Source organism: Ambystoma mexicanum, chromosome 3q, assembly GCF_040938575.1.
Source record: "Ambystoma mexicanum isolate Mex_15411 chromosome 3q, UKY_AmexF1_1, whole genome shotgun sequence".
Lineage (NCBI taxonomy): Eukaryota > Metazoa > Chordata > Amphibia > Caudata > Ambystomatidae > Ambystoma > Ambystoma mexicanum.
In genome coordinates, this window is record NC_090926.1 from 822,219,585 (window position 1) to 822,239,960 (window position 20,376).

Consider the following 20,376-nt stretch of genomic DNA (forward strand, 5'->3'; position numbering starts at 1 on the left):
CAGCACCCCCACCCCCCAGCCACCAGGGGCAGCCTCCACCAGGCCCCCACCCATGTCTCCCACCACCCCACCCCAAGCAGTGCAGGGGCAGCCTCCACCAGGCCCCCGCCCATGTCTCCCAGCACCCCCACCCCCCAGCAGTGCAGGGGCAGCCTCCACCAGGCCCCCACCCATGTCCAACTCATGTTCCCCACCACCCCCACCCCCCAGCACTGTGGGGCACCTGCCAGCAGGCCCCCACCCATGTCCAACTCATGTTCCCCACCACCCCCAACCCCCAGCACTGTGGGGCACCTGCCAGCAGGCCCCCACCCATGTCCAACTCATGTTCCCCACCACCCACACCCCCCAGCACTGTGGGGCACCTGCCAGCAGGCCCCCACCCATGTCCAACTCATGTTCCCCACCGCCCCCACCCCCCAGCAGTGCAGGGGCACCCACCACCAGGCCCCCACCCGTCTCCCAGCACCCCCACCCCCCAGCCACCAGGGGCACCCTCCACCAGGCCCCCACCCATGTCCAACTCATGTTCCCCACCACCCCCACCCCCCAGCACTGTGGGGCACCTGCCAGCAGGCCCCCACCCATGTCCAACTCATGTTCCCCACCACCCCCACCTCCCAGCACTGTGGGGCACCTGCCAGCAGGCCCCCACCCATGTCCAACTCATGTTACCCACCACCCCCACCCCGCAGCACTGTGGGGCACCTGCCAGCAGGCCCCCACCAATGTCCAACTAATGTTCCCCACCACCCCCACCCCCCAGCACTGTGGGGCACCTGCCAGCAGGCCCCCACCCATGTCCAACTCATGTTCCCTACCACCCCCACCCCCTAGCACTGTGGGGCACCTGCCAGCAGGCCCCCACCCATGTGCAACTCATGTTCCCCAGCCAACATATCATCACAATCTAGATCCCTGGTCACTATGGTCAGCCTCCAAATGCAAAACACCCACCCGAGTATTGCATCCACCCACTCATAATTTGCAATTACATCACAGAACACCAATTGCAAGTTCCGAAACAAACACATTTCCCTCACATACACCCAATGGGTGTCAGTGAATCTCAAAACACATATCATGAAATGCATGAAACCAATGAGATACCACACATTGATGTTCACCAAAACAAATATGTATTAAAGGAAACATAAATAGAATAAAAAATGAAGAAACAGAAATGCGAATGTACAAAAACTAAAAGAAGCATGTCCGTGAAAAAAAGCAAAACCAAAAATAAAATTCCAAAGTAATGTTGTCCAAAGTCAATGTCCACAAAACAAAATCCAATGGGAAATAAAAAAGAAAGCCATTGCTCCATGGTTAAAAAGTGAAAAAAAATACAATCCAACTGTGAACTATGTACATGGGAACAAGCCAGGGTCCATTATCCCAACAAAATAAAGGAAACCTATCTAACTACACTAACTAATAAAATAAACCATATACAAAAATGTGGCCAATGTCCGAAAGGTCCAAATAAAATCAAAACAAAAATGAAACCTAACACTACCTACATAACTATGTACAAGGGCAGCGGGCTAGTTTCACGGCTCACTTGTGGATGTCCCGGGCCAGGGCATCATCGAACTCCTCCTCAATGTCCCGGAGGCGGTCCTCCTCCATGGCCCCGAGGGTCCGCAGGGCCGTAGACATCTCCACCTCCAAACCCCTGCGGATTGCCTCGAGGCACTCTGCCTGCCTCAGGGCCCTCCGCATGGAGTTCTCCGCCCTGACCATTGTGAGCCGTGCCTCTTCCGCCCGCTGCCGCTCCGCATCTATGGCGTGGCCCAACCGCTGCCACACGGAAGACACTCCCTGTCCTGGGTCCTCCTGCCCTCCGGCCGATGCCTGCCCCTCCGATGTTGAAGGCCCCGAGCCTTCATGGCTCCCACCACGTTGCTGCTGCTGCTGTGCCTCTGCCCGTGCACTGCCTCCTGCTGCCTGCTCATCCTCCGCCGGCTGGGGTGCAGTCGTAGATGTGGCCACCCCTGCTGGACGTCCGACTCCCGACTGTGGCAGGGATGCCTCCTCCACCAGCCTGGCCGCACCGTCAGAGGCAGCTCCACAGGGCACCCAGGTGACTGATGGGTGGGAAGATGGCACAGAGGACGACTGGCGCGTAGGGGGTCCAGTTGAGGAGGGGGTCGTAGCAAGCCCCATCAGACGGAGGAATCCGGCCTGGGTGACCTGTCTCAGCAGGCTGACGTGGTCAACGATCCATTCGAGATGACGTGCAGTCTCTTCATGAAAAGACTGCAGGTCACCTCGAATGGCCCATTGACGCAACGCCACACCAGCCAGGACAGGCTCAACCCGGACCTGGATAGCCACGTCCGCAGGCAGAGGAAGGCCAGTTGAGGTGAGCTCATCCTCTGCCTAAAAACGGGTCTGGACGTAGGCATCCCTGCTGGTGCAAGATGATGCAGGGACAGGATCAAGGACAGGATTGCACACAGGCACCTCCGCGGCGGCCTGTGCTGCCTCCTGTCCCTGGTCCTGCACTGCACCACTAGCACCAGTGGGATCCCCACCTCCAGACCCCGTCTCTGGTGCTTGCATGGCCTCCTCCTCCACCAAACCCCCCACCAACCTGGATGACTCTGTGCCATCTTCCCCTGTTGGGCCCTGTGGGGTCCCAGCTACCCCTTCTGCTGCCGAGGAGTCCAACTCCAACCTCCGCATCTTGGACCTCCCCCGGCAGCTGCGGCCTGGGACGCGGCACCGGACTCCTCACTCCCCGACGAGATCACAACATGGGAGGGGAGCCGGGCCTTGCGTCTTCGGCTGGCGGTGGGATCCCCGCCGCTGTGCTCCACAGCACCTTCTCCGCCCTCTTCATCAGTTGACGCTGCAGACAGGGAGAAACAAAACACAGGCATCAGGGCACTGTACAATGGACACATACACACATGACAGTTGTACATGAGTGGCATTGGCAAACCTCAGACATGTCATCACAATCCCCAACACACATGTCATTACAACTCGCACACATGAGCCATACCACAGCCATATCGCAACTGCCACCACCATCCATACACATACAACAGCATGAGCAGCCAAAGGTGAGCCAGACATCAGATGCAACACAGGAAGTGCACCACACATGTACACACACCACCACACTTGCATGCATGTGTACACCTCTGCCAAGTGTCGCAGTGTTCAGACGGGCATCCATGTCACATCTGCCAATCAGGCTTCCACATACCGCTGTCACATGCATCCATGTTGCATCACTGTTGCACCCTTGTCAAATACACACACATGCACATGTACACAGTGCTGATACATGCAGCCAAAAACAACATACATGCGTGACATCACGGACATGTCTACTTACATACACATTCATCCAAACATGTGTGCCCACACAACTGCATTTGGCATGCAAGCCTACACACACAAGCACCATCCATGTCTCACACATTCCAGCCCTCGCATGTGTCAGCCCCACGTCCCTGTACACCCCCACCCATAATCGACCCCATACAAACAGATGTGCAACCTGCACACTACTGAATAATCACCACACGCACTGCTCACAATCAGGATGCATGTACACTCACCGCTCGACTCCAGACGGGTCTGCTTCTCAAGGACCTGGACGTGGAGCGCTTGGGATATGCGTTCCAGGACCCTCATCTGTTCTTACGACAAGTGGCCCCGGCGCCCCTTGGCATCCGCTGCCTTCAAGAGGCACCGGGCCTTGTTCAGGGTCCTGGACCTGAAGTCCTCCCAGCGCTTCTTGACATGTTGTAAGTCGCGGACTGCCTCCCCCTCCGCGTTGATGGCAGTCACAATGTCAGTCCAGATCCGAGTCTGTCCTTCCTTGTCGGCGCGGGAACTTCCGAAGAGGGCATCATACTGCCCCAGGACTTGCTCCACCAGGACACCAACTTCGGTGGCACTGAAGCTGGTGCCCCTCTGCCTCTCTGGCCTGGGGTTGTCAGTGGTCCCAGATGGTGTTTGCCACGACATGACAACCCCAGAGGCAGGGGTAGGTGGGCAACTGGGTCCTGGGGCTGGGCTGTGGAGCGATGGAATCCCAGTCGGGAGTCTTCGGTTCCAGCAGGGGTGGTCACAGCAACAGCACCCCTGGCTGATGTGCAGGCAGCAAATGGCAGGGCACGTGGGCAGCAGGCAGTCAGGCAGCAGCAGATGGCAGGTGGGAGCGTGCTCGGAGCTCTGGGGGGCAGTAGTTCGGCCTTCTGGGCAGGAGCGTGGTCTTCCGTGTGCTTATGCGTGGCCAGCTTGATACGGAGTGATTTGGCACGTGAAAAATCTGCACGTCAGCGTGTAATTAGAGGAAAGGCCCTTAGCGCGTAAGCGCGTCTGCACGCATACACATTTTCATTGGACAGAAGGCCCCTCAAGCGCAAGCGCCCCTGTGACGTGACGCGTACAGACGTGCATGGGCATTTCAGCACACGTGAAAAACTGCACGTCCGCGTGTAATACCCATGTGGAAAACTGCATGTCCGCGTGTAATACGAGGAAAGGCCCTTAGCGCATATGCACGGCAGCATGCATATGCGATTTCATTGGACCAAAGGCCCTTAGCACGTGAGCGCGTCTGTGACGTGACGCGCGCAGGTTTTTCCCTCATTGCACGTGATGACAGAACACACATGGATTTCCACCAATCACGTGTGAAAGTTCCCGCGCACTCCGAAACACACGTACCCAGGCCAATCGCGTGTACGCTCACTCCCCTCCGATCACACGCGATGACACTCGGACCTACAGTCTTACCACGTATCCGAATACGGGAAACCCGCGCACGGCAAAAGACGTGCACAGGCGTCAACGCGTCCGCCCACACGAAGGCAGGCGGAGCCGTCCCCGCGCACAGCATAAAAGTGCGCGCAAACAACAAACGCGTATATACAGCTACGATGAATGCCCCATTTGTTGCTGCACTGATCGTGGGACACCGCAGGAAGAGGAGAATAGCTAGGGCACGCATTTTAGCACCACGGACAAGCCTTTTTGGGATGCCTGACGACCAGGTATACGGCAGGTATAGGTTTCCACCCCATATCATCCTAGACCTGGTCAGGGAGTGGGAAGATGACCTCACATCCCCCACCCTTTGCTCCCAAGCATTGAGCCCCTTGGAGAAGCTGCTCAATGTCCTGCATTTTTTGGCCACTGGGTCATTTCAGCGGACCACTGCCACAGAGGGGGGGTCTCACAGGCCACGCAGTCACGCTGCCTACACCAGGTACTGGCAATAATGACAGCGCGCCCCTCAGTCCGCAGGCACATATACATGCCCAGAACACCCGCAGAAAGGCAGGCCGTTGTCCTGGATTTTTTCAGGGTGGCACACTTCCGCAAAGTGCTCGGTGCCATAGATTGCACCCATGTGGCCCTACGTCCACCTAGGGCAATTGAGCACATCTACCGAAACCGCAAGCACTGGCATTCCATCAATGTACAGGTGGTATGTGATGCAAAGGGAATCATCACCTCTGTCTATGCAAACTACCCTGGCTCCACCCATGACAGTTTTATATACATAATATCCGCCCTGAGCCGGGCCCTGGAAGCTGGGCAGCATGGCGACACATGGCTCCTAGGTCAGTACAAATGCCCTTGCACATGCATGCAAGTCACACACAGACAAATATTGAAACCCCAATAATCTCAACTATTATCACCTCCCCAGGGGACAGTGCCTACCCTCTGAGCAACCACATGATGACGCCAATCCGGAACCCCACCACACCACCCCAGGTAAGATACAACGCCGCCCATATTGCAACCAGGGGCATAGTGGAGCGCACATTCGGAGTGCTCAAGTCACGTTTCCGCTCCCTTGACCGCTCTGGTGGGCAACTACTCTATGCACCACCAGTAGTGTGCAGGATCATTGTGGCAGCATGTGTCCTGCACAATGTTGCAACACGGCAGGGCGTCCCGGTGGACATGGTGGTGCCCCCACATCCCCAACCACAGGCACAGGCGCTGCCCATGGGAGGGGACAGGGCATGTGGCGAGGAAGCCCGGACCCAGCTTGTGGCCACATTTTTCACCTAAACTCCCACCCCTGCGGAGTGCACACAGGCCTGGCACATACCAGGTGACAATCGATGATGACAAAGAGACAGTCAACTGTCACAACCCTACCACCCTGAGATAGTTGCCATGGAAGTGCCACATCGTCTGCATCGCTAGCTACTTAAACACAAGCTATCCTGTGTGACCAAAAGGCACACATATGACATATGACATGATATGGGCCATACACAAGTATTCCAAGGCGCAATGAGGCAGGGAGGGGGGATCAAGGGAACACAGAGAACGGTACTACTAGGCCAGGTGTCATTAAGATTGTGCAAGTGCAGGGGTAGGGGGAATGGGAAAAGTGCAAGGGGAAGGATGGGGGGGAGTCCAGTACAGGGGAAGTAGCCCAAAAAAATAATACATAGGTCGCCTGGTGGCAACTACAAAGGTAAGTGCAGACAAGTGCTGGGAAGGGAGGGCTCTAGGGATAGAGAGACAGTACTGCAGTGCAGGGGTTGCCAGGGAGGCAGTGCAAGTGGAGAGTGGCTGGGCCAGGGACCGAGGTCGGTGAGAGTGGCCCAGTTGCAGCTCCTGTGCAGTTCCAGTGAAGAATTCTGCAAGGGAGAGGCAGAGAGTAAGCAGAAGCAAAGAGGAAGGTCTTGAGGTGCTTCCAGAACTGGAGATGGTTCCCCTCAAGTTCAAGTCAGGCCGGAAGTCTGTTCCAGGGGGAGGGCCCTGCTGCGGAGAGAAATCTACCCCCAGCTAGTTGCTCTGAGAAGCGGATGACCCGGACATGCAAGGTGTGCATCACACACACCTGCAAAACAGGCCATGGCCATCACTGTCATGTCACTCAAACCCTCCCAAACATCAACATGACATGGCAAGCAATACCCATACACCAATGCAGTAACGATAAGGTACACATTGCCATGTCCTAAATGTACAGTGGAATCGGACACTGCTGCCTGACCCAGAATCAGATGACCAACAAAATCTCCCACCCAAAATAAGTCATTTCCAAATGCATTACAACAGTCGTAGACGTAACATCACAATGAATGCCTGTCTACATGCACATTATGCATTGCAAAATCAACACTGCAGCTCATGTGTGCAGTGTCCTACTCCTGCATCACACTTCTCAGCGCACAGCACAGTGAACAGCCATTGTGTGTGATGCACACCCTGAGCATCACATCTAAGTGACAGACCACGTCAAACATCAAATTAGGCATGTACTGGATCCATGATCGGTCACAGAACATGTGCTGCCGGGACACAGTGGGCACCAGAAGGCAAACAGTGTACACGTGGATATGCAAGGGTGGGAGTACATGTAGTGCATCAGAGTGCAAGTGTGTGGTTCTGCAAGGACATGCAATCCACATATGCATGTGCACTCAAGTGACCATCAGTGTTCCCTACACATCACATGTGAACATCCACCATGTGTACACCCCAGCATGTCAAACCACAACTATCCCCTCGCACCTGAAAGGAAAACACAACACATGAACAGGCATTGATCAGCAGAAAACAACATGTACATAGGATACCACCATTACTATGTCAGAGTTCCCATCACACTGCAGGGCAAGGCAACTATGAACAACAACCCCCCCCCTCCCTCACAAATGACCATGACCCAATGAACAACTGCACCTGAGTCATGGAGCCTCCAAACCTCAATTCCACCTGGCCACAGGATCACCTTTACCCTTCGTCACCATCTCCCACCTTGTGTGTAAAAAGATGCCTGAACCCTCAGAATCCACACTCATTTCCAAAATCACAAAATCCAAGGCATAAAAACAAACCTGAACACCCTCCAGTAGATGACTTGAGGTAGCAGTACCTCACAAAGGCCAAGTACTACCACAATGATGCAACAACCAAGGTAGCACAGCAAAACAATGTCACGACAGGATGTGAGACATGTGTGGTACATGACATAGGATGATGCACCATGAATGGATGTGTACTGTCACAGGTCCCCTGTACAGGCGCGGGAGTGTCACGAAACAACCACCCCCACCATGTCCCGGGTGCCTGCAAGGTCAAACTCACACAGGCCCCTGAGACCCTGGTGGGGAATGAGGTTCAGGGATATGCAGTCAGGACAGGTGTTGACACACTGGATGACTGGAATGAGTGGCAGGAGAGGGGAGGAGGAATGACACATGAAACTAGGGAATGCACGAAAATGTACAACCTGCATGAACACATACACAATCCAAACAAACTTGGACATCATTGTCATGGCCTTCTGTAGTCCAGGTTCAGGAGTGGTACAAACCAACCACCCCCTCTAGGGTTTTGGCGCCTGCAAGTTCGGGGCTTACACAGGCATCCGCAACCCCAGTGGGGAAAGAGGGTCAGGGAACGTTGCTTGGATAGGCACGGGAAGCAGGAACACCGGGTAGAGGGTACAGGTTTCAAAATTGCATAGGATCACGGGTGATTAGGGAGAAAAAAAATACCAAATTGAACCACACATACATCCATGCATCAGTACACTCCCCAGCAAGCATATGCAGAGCAGTTCGTAAGAAAAACACCAAGACACTTAGCTCTGGTTTTGAGTGCTGGCCTCCTGCCTGCGCACTCTCAGGTCCGGTTACAGGAGCACTGCAATGCTGCAAAGAGAGCCACAGTCAACAACCTGTACGTGCCAATTACACAAAAACACAACACCAAACATGCCCCATAGCAACAAACTACTCTACAAACAGACAATCTGTGGTCGATGCTTCATACTCATATATTACATCACCCCTGTGACGGGTCATACACAGTCAATGCAGTAAGTCAGCCGCTGGTGGGTGCGTGGCAAATGGAACACCAATGTGTCACAATTCACACAACATGCAATGTTCCCTGGGTAAGCAGACAGACCCATATAGCAAGCAATGACTACAGAGCAAGTTGCGTACCACCATGACCGAAACAAAGTTAGCAGTGCATTTATCATGAAGTACGTGGAAAAGACATGCACTGCACCCGAGTATGTCCCTTGCTGTATGTCCCTGTGAGCTGCCCCTTTCCATGTCTCGGAAGGCTACATGGTTGATACAAGTGCCTCAATGGACCTTGGTCTACCGGAGGGTATGTGCCACTGCCCCTGCATGTGTCCCAGACAATCCTACTATCAACAGCCATCAATCCACAAACACATCTGAGCTGCATTGTGTGCTTCAACACCAATATTCGTCTAAGCTCACCCTCAGTGCTGTGACCAAGCCTGCATGTGCAACTCGCCTGGTGCAAGCTTTGCTGTGTCGTGGCCCCCCTGTGATGCTCACCTTGCCTGGAGTTCCTTGGAACATGTCAGCAGTTCTAGGATGTGGGTCTACAATCACTGTGCCTCTGCTTGTGCACACATGTGCATGTGGGCACCAACAAACGGGTCCAGAATTCCGTCGTCCAATGGGCCATGTCTGCTGGCAAAGGTGCTCTGGAGGCTCATCCCCCTGCAGAAAGGGCATGAAACACATTATTAATGCTTCAAAGTCATCTGTGTGTGTCTCATCAGGCATCTCATTACTTGACCATGTCAGAGAGTCACATCACAAATCACACCATCAGTCCATCTTTCACCTCCAAAGTGTGGAACAATATCTACAGCATGAATTGCAACAAGCACATGTACAGTAAAGATAAGAAACATACTACACAATGGATAGCAATCAATGTCCACATTAATCATGACACACCCCATCTAGCAAAAGCTGAACAGTGGACAATGACACCTAAATCATCCCCACTAGGGGTGTCAACACAAGTCACACAGCACCAGACATGCCACAGATATGACAGTCCAAAGCCCTTGTGTAAAATGCTGTAACACCGAACCATCCTTGCAAGCCCATGGATAAGGGAGGCAGGAGTGGCATATGTGAGTCAAGGACCCCAAGCAGCAAACACATACACAAGACAACCATGAAGGGCCCAGCTGGAACAGACAGTGGATGCCTTCAAAAGCCACAAAGCACCGCACTGTCACATGAAAGCACAATAGACTGGCAATTTTAAACTAACTCAACTATTAACTAATTACACTAATAAAACCTACATTACCTATTTAAACTAACTATCAAACAGAAACTTAACTAACTAAACTAAAAGAAAAATCAAAAATGGCCACATACGACCCGGGGGGAGGGGAGGCACCCATGAGGGGGGAGGTACAGGGTGCTGCTCAACATCCACATGCGATGATGCTGAGCCAAAAAAAAAATCCTCCATGGGCTCAACGCCTGCACAGCACGACCTATGTGGGAGATAGATGGTCGTCCGAGTCTGGCTCATCCTGGAAAGGAGGACGTGGCACAGTAGCCTGGCCACGCCTAGCTACAGCTTGCCCCTCGTCGGCAGCAAGTCTGCCGGACAGGTGAGCCTGGTTCTGTGTGGCGATGTGACGTAGGTCTGCATGCAGAACCTCACGTGATACACGTGCTTCCTCTTGCAAGGTAGCACGTGTAACACGGAGTTCCTCCTGCAAGGCCTGGCTGGACAACCGCTGCACCTCCCGGCAAGCCTGTAGCTCAGCCGAGATGGTACGCTCAAGCTGTGAAAACCTCTCCTCTGCCTGCTGCCTCTGGGACATCATAAGGACACCCAGAGTGGATCTGAGGGAAGCATACTCCTCCCTCAGGGCATCCATGTGCGCCTCTGCGTGAGCAGCAATTGCTTGACGCAAAGACAACATTTCAGCCTGGCGTGCCCTGTCTGATGCCGCCATGCCCAGCCTGAGCGAGCGGGCCGTGGACCGTGCCGCCTGCTGCTGGAGAAGCACCTGCCTAGCAGGGGGGAGCACAGATCGGGCCACACGCTCCATGCTCTCAGCGATGTTCTCCATTGCTGCCCCCTGCCGTTCGGAATTGGCAGTCATGTCTTGCTCCCACTCAGTATACAGCGGTTGCGCGCGGCAACCGCGTTGCCGGGCTTGACCCCTGCGGGACCCAAGGACCGGTGATCCTCGCTGTGTTGGCACCGCCTGCAGCTGCACGACTACATGCCCCCGTCGACGTGATGTCCCAGGCACATCAGTGACTGGTGTGGAGGGTGACCCTGCGTCCCGATCCACCACGGGCGGAGGAACCAAGACTGTCTGATCCCTCAGTGCAGGTGTCACAGACAGAGGAGTGTCCACATCAGAATCACTCACCCCTGACACATGGACTTGATGCTCATCCAACTCAACATGGACGTCAGAGTCGTCATCAAGGCTGATCTCATAGGCAGCCAGAGACAAGATGGACTGCAGCACTTGGGGGTTTTCGTGGCCTACCACCCCACGACCCCCACTAGTGCCGGGTTGATGTGGTGTTACCAACCCTGTGTCTGGCATGACAACACCATCCTCCGCCTCCATTGCGTCATCACCTGAAAAATAGAGAGAAAAAGGTCAATACACATGTCAGAAGCACACGACACACACACACACCGACAGCAAAGGCATCCGGCAGACATGTGACACACAACATATGACCTGGCATGCATGCTGGGTCTACTTTAAATAGCTTCTGTGATCAGATCTGTTGAAAGGTGGCAGTTTCCATGGAAGTGGGTCTAGGCAGTGCAGAAAATGTGTACGCCACTCACTACCTACATGTACAAGCACTACATGGTGTGTGCCAGGAAATGTGAAGGCAGTGCAATGTCAAATTCAGACATCACGTGCATTGTGCATTCAGTGTGTACCATGTCTAGAAGCCAAGCACCCCTCCACCCCAGTACCAAAGCAGGGATGCCTAGCATGGTATCAAAAGGCTGACCATACACCTGTGTATTGACAGGCAGTGTTGACTGGCATCAACAGCTTAATGTGATTCAAATTACAACACTGCAAATGATGCTGGGACAGTGGGCAGGACACATGATGGAAACTCTGGAGGCCGCCCACATGTGAAGAAGACACAAGAGTTGGACAGAGTCATTGGCCATTGAACACGCTGAGGCCTGTGAGCCACACAGATTGTCAGGGCCTAAACATGTGTGCAACGCAGGACTGAGCCACAGTTGACATGGGGAGGCCGATGAGATGGCAGGCAATGTATGTAACCAAGGACTCATATTACAGTGATCATCCAGTCAAGGACACTTAGGGGCATGCATGCAATGCACATGGAGCATGAATGGGCACTCATGTCCCTGCGGGACATCTGACCCATGCACAGTACAAGTGAGATACCCTGCATCGAGTACTAAGGCTGTACCACACGGCATATGTCTGGAAGTTAGCATCTACACAGGACACATGAACAAGAAACTACACATTGGCAAGATTGGAGCAGACCAGTGCAAAGGTGGAACTGGAGTGTAGAGTGGCGGAGGAGGGGCAAGGGAGCATGCCCACATGGAGTCCCGCATGCAGGCAGAGGAGACATGCATGACGGTAGCATTGCATTACTTACACATCAGAACCATGTACACGTCACATGTAGCAGCAATCATGCACAACACATCCCACAAGTGAAACACACACGTCCTCAACGAACACGCATCAACACTCACTGGACTGGGCATCAAAGACCAGCATCTCTCCCACTCCTTCGACCAATTCAGGTGGTATGAACTCCGCAACGAGAGCCTCATGCGGAGTGAGTTCTTCCTCCTCTGGTGCAGGCCCACTGCCAGTCACCAGAGTCAAGTTATAATTTGAAGCACGCTTGGCCTTAGTGCTGCGCTTGATGTCATTCCAATGCTTTTTGCACTCCTGCGCCGTGCGCACCACATGGCCGAATGAACTGACATTTTCCGCAACATGCTTCCAGTGGGTGTCACATTGGGCAGCCGTAGTCTGACTATTGGCACCCACTAGCATGTCACGGCTGTGGCCCCGCACGTAGTCCACTAAGAAGTCCAGTTCCTGCTTACAGAAAGGCTTCTTCCTCGATAGTGCAGGAGTTTGTGGCTGTGTGTGGGGTCCCAGCCTGTGCTGCAGGTGCAACCTTCCTCCTCTTGGACTGTGGCGCAGACCCTGGCTGGCTAATGCCGCCCTGACCAGTATGGCCAGTGGGTTCGGTGGATTGAGCCAAGGGAGTGGCAGGTGGAGGGATGACCAAAGGCCTGACTTGTGTCAGTGGCAGCTGGGTGCCCACTAATGGACCCTGCGCAGCAACATCAGCTGTGGCAGGGTCATTGACCGCAACGGTCCTGGTTGGCAGACTCACAACCGGGGTGCTGTTGGGTTCATCTGCCCCTGCACTTGCCAACACCCGGCTGTTCGGGGCAGCAGATGACATGACTGCCTCAGGGACACGTGTCTTGGTCTGAGCAGCCCGGCCTGCCCCTATGGTTTCCCCCCTGGCCTGTTGGAGATCTACCAAGGTCTCTTCAAGTGCCAACGCAGCCTGCACTGGCAGACCCTGAGCCTGGGTGGTGGTGTCCACAGCTGCACCTGTAGCTACCACTACCCTTGGGCCGGTGGCAGTCGATGGAACGGAACGCCGGGTCATATGGGTGCCAGTGCCAGATGCAGGAGCTGCATCCCCCGGAACCACAGGGGGTGGTGGCATGGCTGCACCGACACATGGCACAACATTGTGCTCAAGTGGCGCACCCCTTCCTCTTCCCCCTCTGTGGCTGCCCTGGACACCCTGGAGTCCCCCTACTCCCTGGTCACCACGGCCACGTCCCCGACCACGCCTGCCACTAGGAGTACGCCCAGCTGAGGCGCCCCTCACCTTTGGTGGCCTCCCTACCATGGCACAGATGTAGTAGTGCTGGCACAGATGGAGTGGTGCCAATGGGAGGTGTACACCACAATTGACCTGGGCAATTGGGGTGAAGGGGGTGGGAAGCAAGATGTTAACAGCCCCCCTGCACCTGCAAGGCTGTATGTGACCCCGGTGATGTGGTGACGGGTCACGCAACGCTCAGGCATCCCAAAACTGCAGTAAAACAGTGCACGCAACCCTGCAGCCTACGTGCGTGGATTCAACCTCCCGCAGTACGCGGTGGCACCCAGTAACACGAATAACGCGTACGCGTGGGACACGCAGGCTACTATGACATTGAAAATGGGTGCGATACACAGGGGCACCCGCAGTGGGGAAAAGAGCGTGTGTGCGACTCACCGTCTGACTAGCGCGATGCAGAAAAACACTCGTAGCCAATACCCCCGCCAAAAGAAGAGATACGTCCTTGATAGCTGTGAAGTTGTGATGGCGCGCAAAACAACAGGAAGCAGCAACACACGTCGGTCTCCACGAAAGGCACGTACAGCGAACTGCTGGGCCCGCTCACCTTTAACCCGTGCTGAGGGAAACGCACGCGCGCGTCACGTCACTTACGCGCATGGGCCCTTTCCTCGTATTACACGCGGACGTGCAGTTTTTCACGCGCGCTTATGCGCATGGGCCCTTTCCTCGTATTACACGCGGACGTACAGTTTCCACGCGCGCTTACGCGCATGGGCCCTTTCCTCGTATTACACGCGGACGTGCAGTTTTCCACGCGCGCTTACGCGCATGGGCCCTTTCCTCGTATTACACGCGGACGTGCAGTTTTTCACGCGCGCTGAAATGGCCATACACGTCTGTACGCGTCACGTCACAGGGGCGCTTGCGCTTGAGGGGCCTTCTGTCCAATGAAAATGCATATGCGTGCAGACGCGCTTACACGCTAAGGGCCTTTCCTCGAATTACACGCTGACGTGCAGATTTTTCACGTACCAAATCACTCCGTATCAAGCTGGCCACGCGTAAGCACACGGAAGACCACGCTCCTGCCCAGAAGGCCGAACTACTTCCCCCCAGAGCCCCGAGCACGCTCCCACCTGCCATCTGCTGCTGCATGACTGCCTGACTGCCTGCTGCCCACGTGCTCTGCCATTTGCTGCCTGCACATCAGCCAGGGATGCTGTTGCTGTGACCACCCCTGCTGGAACCGAAGACTCCCGACTGGGATTCCATCGCTCCACAGCCCAGCCCCAGGACCCAGTTGCCCACCCACTCCTGCATCTGGGGTTGTCATGTCGGGGCAAAGACCATCTGGGACCACTGACAACCCCCGGCCAGAGAGGCAGAGGGGCACCAGCTTCAGTGCCACCGAAGTTGGTGTCCTGGTGGAGCAAGTCCTGGGGCACTATGATGCCCTCTTCGGAAGTTCCTGCGCCGACAAGGAAGGACAGACTCGGATCTGGACTGACATCGTGACTGCCATCAACGCGGAGGGGGTGGCAGTCCGCGACTTACAACATGTCAAGAAGCGCTGGGAGGACTTCAGGTCCAGGACCCTGAACAAGGCCCGGCGCCTCTTGAAGGCAGCGGATGACAAGGGGCGCCGGGGCCACTTGTCGGAAGAACAGATGAGGGTCCTGGAACGCATATCCCCAGCGCTCCACGTCCAGGTCCTTGAGAAGCAGACCCGTCTGGAGTCGAGCGGTGAGTGTACATGCATCCTGATTGTGAGCAGGGCGTGTGGTGATTATTCAGTAGTGTGCAGGTTGCACATCTGTTTGTATGGGGTCGAGTATGGGTGGGGGTGTACAGGGCCGTGGGGCTGACACATGCGAGGGCTGGAATGTGTGAGACATGGATGGTGCTTGTGTGTATAGGCTTGCATGCCAAATGCAGTTGTGTGGGCACACATGTTTGGATGAATGTGTATGTAAGTAGACATGTCCGTGATGTCACACATGTATGTTGTTTTTGGCTGCATGTATCAGCACTGTGTACATATGCATGTGTGTGTATTTGACAAGGGTGCAACAGTGATGCAACATGGATGCATGTGACAGCGGTATGTGGAAGCCTTATTGGCAGATGTGACATGGATGCCCGTCTGAACACTGCGACACTTGGCAGAGGTGTACACATGCATGCAAGTGTGGTGGTGTGTGTACATGTGTGGTGCACTTCCTGTGTTGCATCTGATGTCTGGCTCACCTTTGGCTGCTCATGCTGTTGTATGTGTATGGATGGTGGTGGCAGTTGCGATATGGCTGTGGTATGGCTCATGTGTGCGAGTTGTAATGAAATGTGTGTTGGGGATTGTGATGACATGTCTGAGGTTTGCCAATGCCACTCATGTACAACTGTCATGTGTGTATGTGTCCATTATACAGTGCCCTGATGCCTGTGTTTTATATCTCCCTGTCTGCAGCGTCAACTGATGAAGAGGGCGGAGAAGGTGCTGTGGAGCACAGCGGCGGGGATCCCACCGCCAGCCGGAGACGCAAGGCCCGGCTCCCCTCCCATGTTGTGATCTCGTCGGGGAGTGAGGAGTCCGGTGCCGCGTCCCAGGCCGCAGCTGCCGGGGGAGGTCCAAGATGCGGAGGTTGGAGTTGGACTCCTCGGCAGCAGAAGGGGCAGCTGGGACCCCACAGGGCCCAACAGGGGAAGATGACAAAGAGTCATCCAGGTTGGTAGGGGGTTTGGTGGAGGAGGAGGCCGTGCAAGCACCAGAGACGGGGTCTGGAGGTGGGGATCCCACTGGTGCTAGTGGTGCAGTGCAGGACCAGGGACAGGAGGCAGCACAGGCCGCCGCGGAGGTGCCTGTGTGCAATCCTGTCCCTGATCCTGTCCCTGCATCATCTTGCACCAGCACGGATGCCTATGTCCAGACCCGTTTTCAGGCAGGGGATGAGCTCACCTCAACTGGCCTTCCTCTGCCTGCGGACGTGGCTATCCAGGTCCGGGTTGAGCCTGTCCTGGCTGGTGTGGCGTTGCGTCAACGGGCCATGCGAGGTGACCTGCAGTCTTTTCATGAAGAGACTGCACGTCATCTCGAATGGCTCGTTGACCACGTCAGCCTGCTGGGACAGGTCACCCAGGCCGGATTCCTCCGTCTGATGGGGCTTGCTACGACCCCCTCCTCAACTGGACCCCCTACGCGCCAGTCGTCCTCTGTCCCATCTTCCCACCCATCAGTCACCTGGGTGCCCTGTGGAGCTGCCTCTGACGGTGCGGCCAGGCTGGTGGAGGAGGCATCCCTGGCACAGTCGGGAGTCGGACGTCCAGCAGGGGTGGCCACATCTACGACTGCATCCCAGCCGGCGGAGGATGTGCAGGCAGCAGGAGGCAGTGCACGGGCAGAGGCACAGCAGCAGCAGCAACGTGGTGGGAGCCATGAAGGCTCGGGGCCTTCAACATCGGAGGAGCAGGCATCGGCCGGAGGGCAGGAGGACCCAGGACAGGGAGTGTCTTCCGTGTGGCAGCGGTTTGGCCATGCCATAGATGCGGAGCGGCAGCGGGCGGAAGCGACACGGCTCACAATGGTCAGGGCGGAGAACTCCATGCGGAGGGCCCTGAGGCGGGCCGAGTGCCTCGAGGCAATCTGCAGGGGTTTGAAGGTGGAGACGTCGACGGCCCTGCGGACCCTCGGGGCCATGGAGGAGGACCGCCTCCGGGGCATTGAGGAGGAGTTCGATGATGCCCTGGCCCGGGACATCCACAAGTGAGCCGTGAAACTAGCCCGCTGCCCTTGTATATAGTTATGTAGGTAGTGTGAGGTTTCTTTTTTGTTTTGATTTTATTTGGACCTTTCGGACATTGGCCACATTTTTGTATATAGTTTATTTTATTAGTTAGTGTAGTTAGATAGGTTTCCTTTATTTTGTTGGGATAATGGACCCTGGCTTGTTCCCATGTACATAGTTCACAGTTGGATTTTATTTTTTTTTCACTTTTTAACCATGGAGCAATGGCTTTCTTTTTTATTTCCCATTGGATTTTGTTTTGTGGACATTGTCTTTGGACAACATTACTTTGGAATTTTATTTTTGGTTTTGCTTTTTTTCACGGACATGCTTCTTTTAGTTTTTGTACACTCACATTTCTGTTTCTTCATTTGGGTGGGGGCCTGGTGGAGGGTGCCCCTGGTGGCTGGGGGGTGGGGGTGGTGGGAGACATGGGTGGGGGCCTGGTGGTGGGTGCCCCTGCACTGCTGGGGGGTGGGGGTGGTGGGAGACATGGGTGGGGGCCTGGTGGAGGCTGCCCCTGGTGGCTGGGGGGTGGGGGTGTTGGGAGAAATGGGTGGGGGCCTGGTGGAGGGTGCCCCACAGTGCTGGGGGGTGGGGGTGGTGGGGAACATGAGTTGGACATGGGTGGGGGCCTGCTGGCAGGTGCCCCACAGTGCTGGGAGGTGGGGGTGGTGGGGAACATGAGTTGGACATGGGTGGGGGCCTGCTGGCAGGTGCCCCACAGTGCTGGGGGGTGGGGGTGGTTGGGAACATGAGTTGGACATGGGTAGGGGCCTGCTGGCAGGTGCCCCACAGTGCTGGGGGGTGGGGGTGGTGGGGAACATGAGTTGGACATGGGTGGGGGCCTGTTAGAGGGTGCCCCTGGTGGCTAGGGGGTGGGGGTGCTCGGAGACATGGGTGGGGGCCTGGTGGTGGGTGCCCCTGCACTGCTGGGGGGTGGGGGTGGTGGGGAACATGAGTTGGACATGGGTGGGGGCCTGCTGGCAGGTGCCCCACAGTGCTGGGGGGTGGGGGTGGTGGGGAACATGAGTTGGACATGGGTGGGGGCCTGCTGGCAGGTGCCCCACAGTGCTGGGGGGTGGGGGTGGTGGGGAACATGAGTTGGACATGGGTGGGGGCCTGGTGGAGGCTGCCCCTGGTGCCTGGGGGGTGGGGGTGGTGGGAGACATGGGTGGGGGCCTGCTGGAGGCTGCCCCTGCACTGCTGGGGGGTGGTAGTGCTGGGAGACATGGGTGGGGGCCTGGTGGTGGGTGCCCCACAGTGCTGGGGGGTGGGGGTGGTGGGAGACATGCGTTGGACATGGGTGGGGGCCTGGTGGAGGCTGCCCCTGCACTGCTGGGGGGTGGGGGTGCTGGGAGATATGGGTGGGGGCCTGGTGGTGGGTGCTCCTGGTGGCTGGGGGGTGGGGTTAGTGGGAGACATGGGTGGGGGCCTGCTGGCAGGTGCCCCACAGTGCTGGGGGGTGGGTGTGGTGGGGAACATGAGTTGGACATGGGTGGGGGCCTGCTGGCAGTTGCCCCACAGTGCTGGGGGGTGGGGGTGGTGGGGAACATGAGTTGGACATGGGTGGGGGCCTGCTGGCAGGTGCCCCACAGTGCTGGGGGTGGGGGTTGTGGGGAACATGAGTTGGACATGGGGGGGCCTATTGGAGGGTGCCCCTGGTGGCTGGGGGGTGGGGGTGCTGGGAGACATGGGTGGGGGCATGGTGGTGGGTGCCCCTGCACTGCTGGGGGGTGGAAGTGGTGGGGAACATGAGTTGGACATGGGTGGGGGCCTGCTGGCAGGTGCCCCACAGTGCTGGGGGTGGTGGGGAACATGAGTTGGACATGGGTGGGGGCCTGCTGGCAGGTGCCCCACAGTGCTGGGGGTGGGGGTGGTGGGGGACATGAGTTGGACATGGGTGGGGGCCTGCTGGCAGATGCCCCACAGTGCTGGGGGATGGGGGTGGTGGGGAACATGAGTTGGACATGGGTGGGGGCCTGCTGGCAGATGCCCCACAGTGCTGGGGGGTGGGGGTGGTGGGGAACATGAGTTGGACATGGGTGGGGGCCTGCTGGCAGGTGCCCCACAGTGCTGGGGGGTGGGGGTGGTGGGGAACATGAATTGGACATGGTGGGTGCCTGCTGGCAGGTGCCCCACAGTGCTGGGGGGTGGGAGTGGTGGGAGACATGAGTTGGACATGGGTGGGGGCCTGGTGGAGGCTGCCCCTGCACTGCTGGGGGGTGGGGGTGCTGGGAGACATGGGTGGGGGCCTGGTGGTGGGTGCCCCTGGTGGCTGGGGGGTGGGGTAGCTGGGAGACATGGGTGGGGGCCTGGTGGAGGGTGCCCCTGGTGACTGGGGGTGCAGGGGGACATGCGTTGGTGGGCAATAGTGCAAGTTGACATGTGGGTTGGCTGGGGGTCATGGCCATGGTGGATGGTGTGCCTGCAGGACATGTGCAGGGTAGGCCCCTGTGGTGTGAGCCACCTGCAGGGGCCGTGGAGGGTGTAGAGGGAACACCTGGGAGGACCCACACGTGCAATTCACGTGTGGTGCTCCCCGCGCACCCCTGTAATACACGTACCCTAATGGAATCGCGTGTGGAACTTCCTGCGCACCCCAGAAATGCGCGTACCCTGCTCGCACGGGCCCAATCGCGTGTGGAACTTCCCGCGCACCCCTGGAATACACGTACCCTGATGGAATCGCGTGTGGAACTTCCAGCGCACCCCTGGAATACACGTACCCTGCTGATGTCGCGTGTGACACTTCCCCCTCACCACGGAATACACATACCCTGATGAGATCGCGTGTGGAACTTCCCGCGCACCCCTGAAATACACGTGCCCTGCTGATGTCACGTGTGAAACTTCCCCCGCACCCCAAAATACACGTACCATGATGAAATCGCGTGTGGAATTTCCCGCGCACCCCTGAAATACACGTA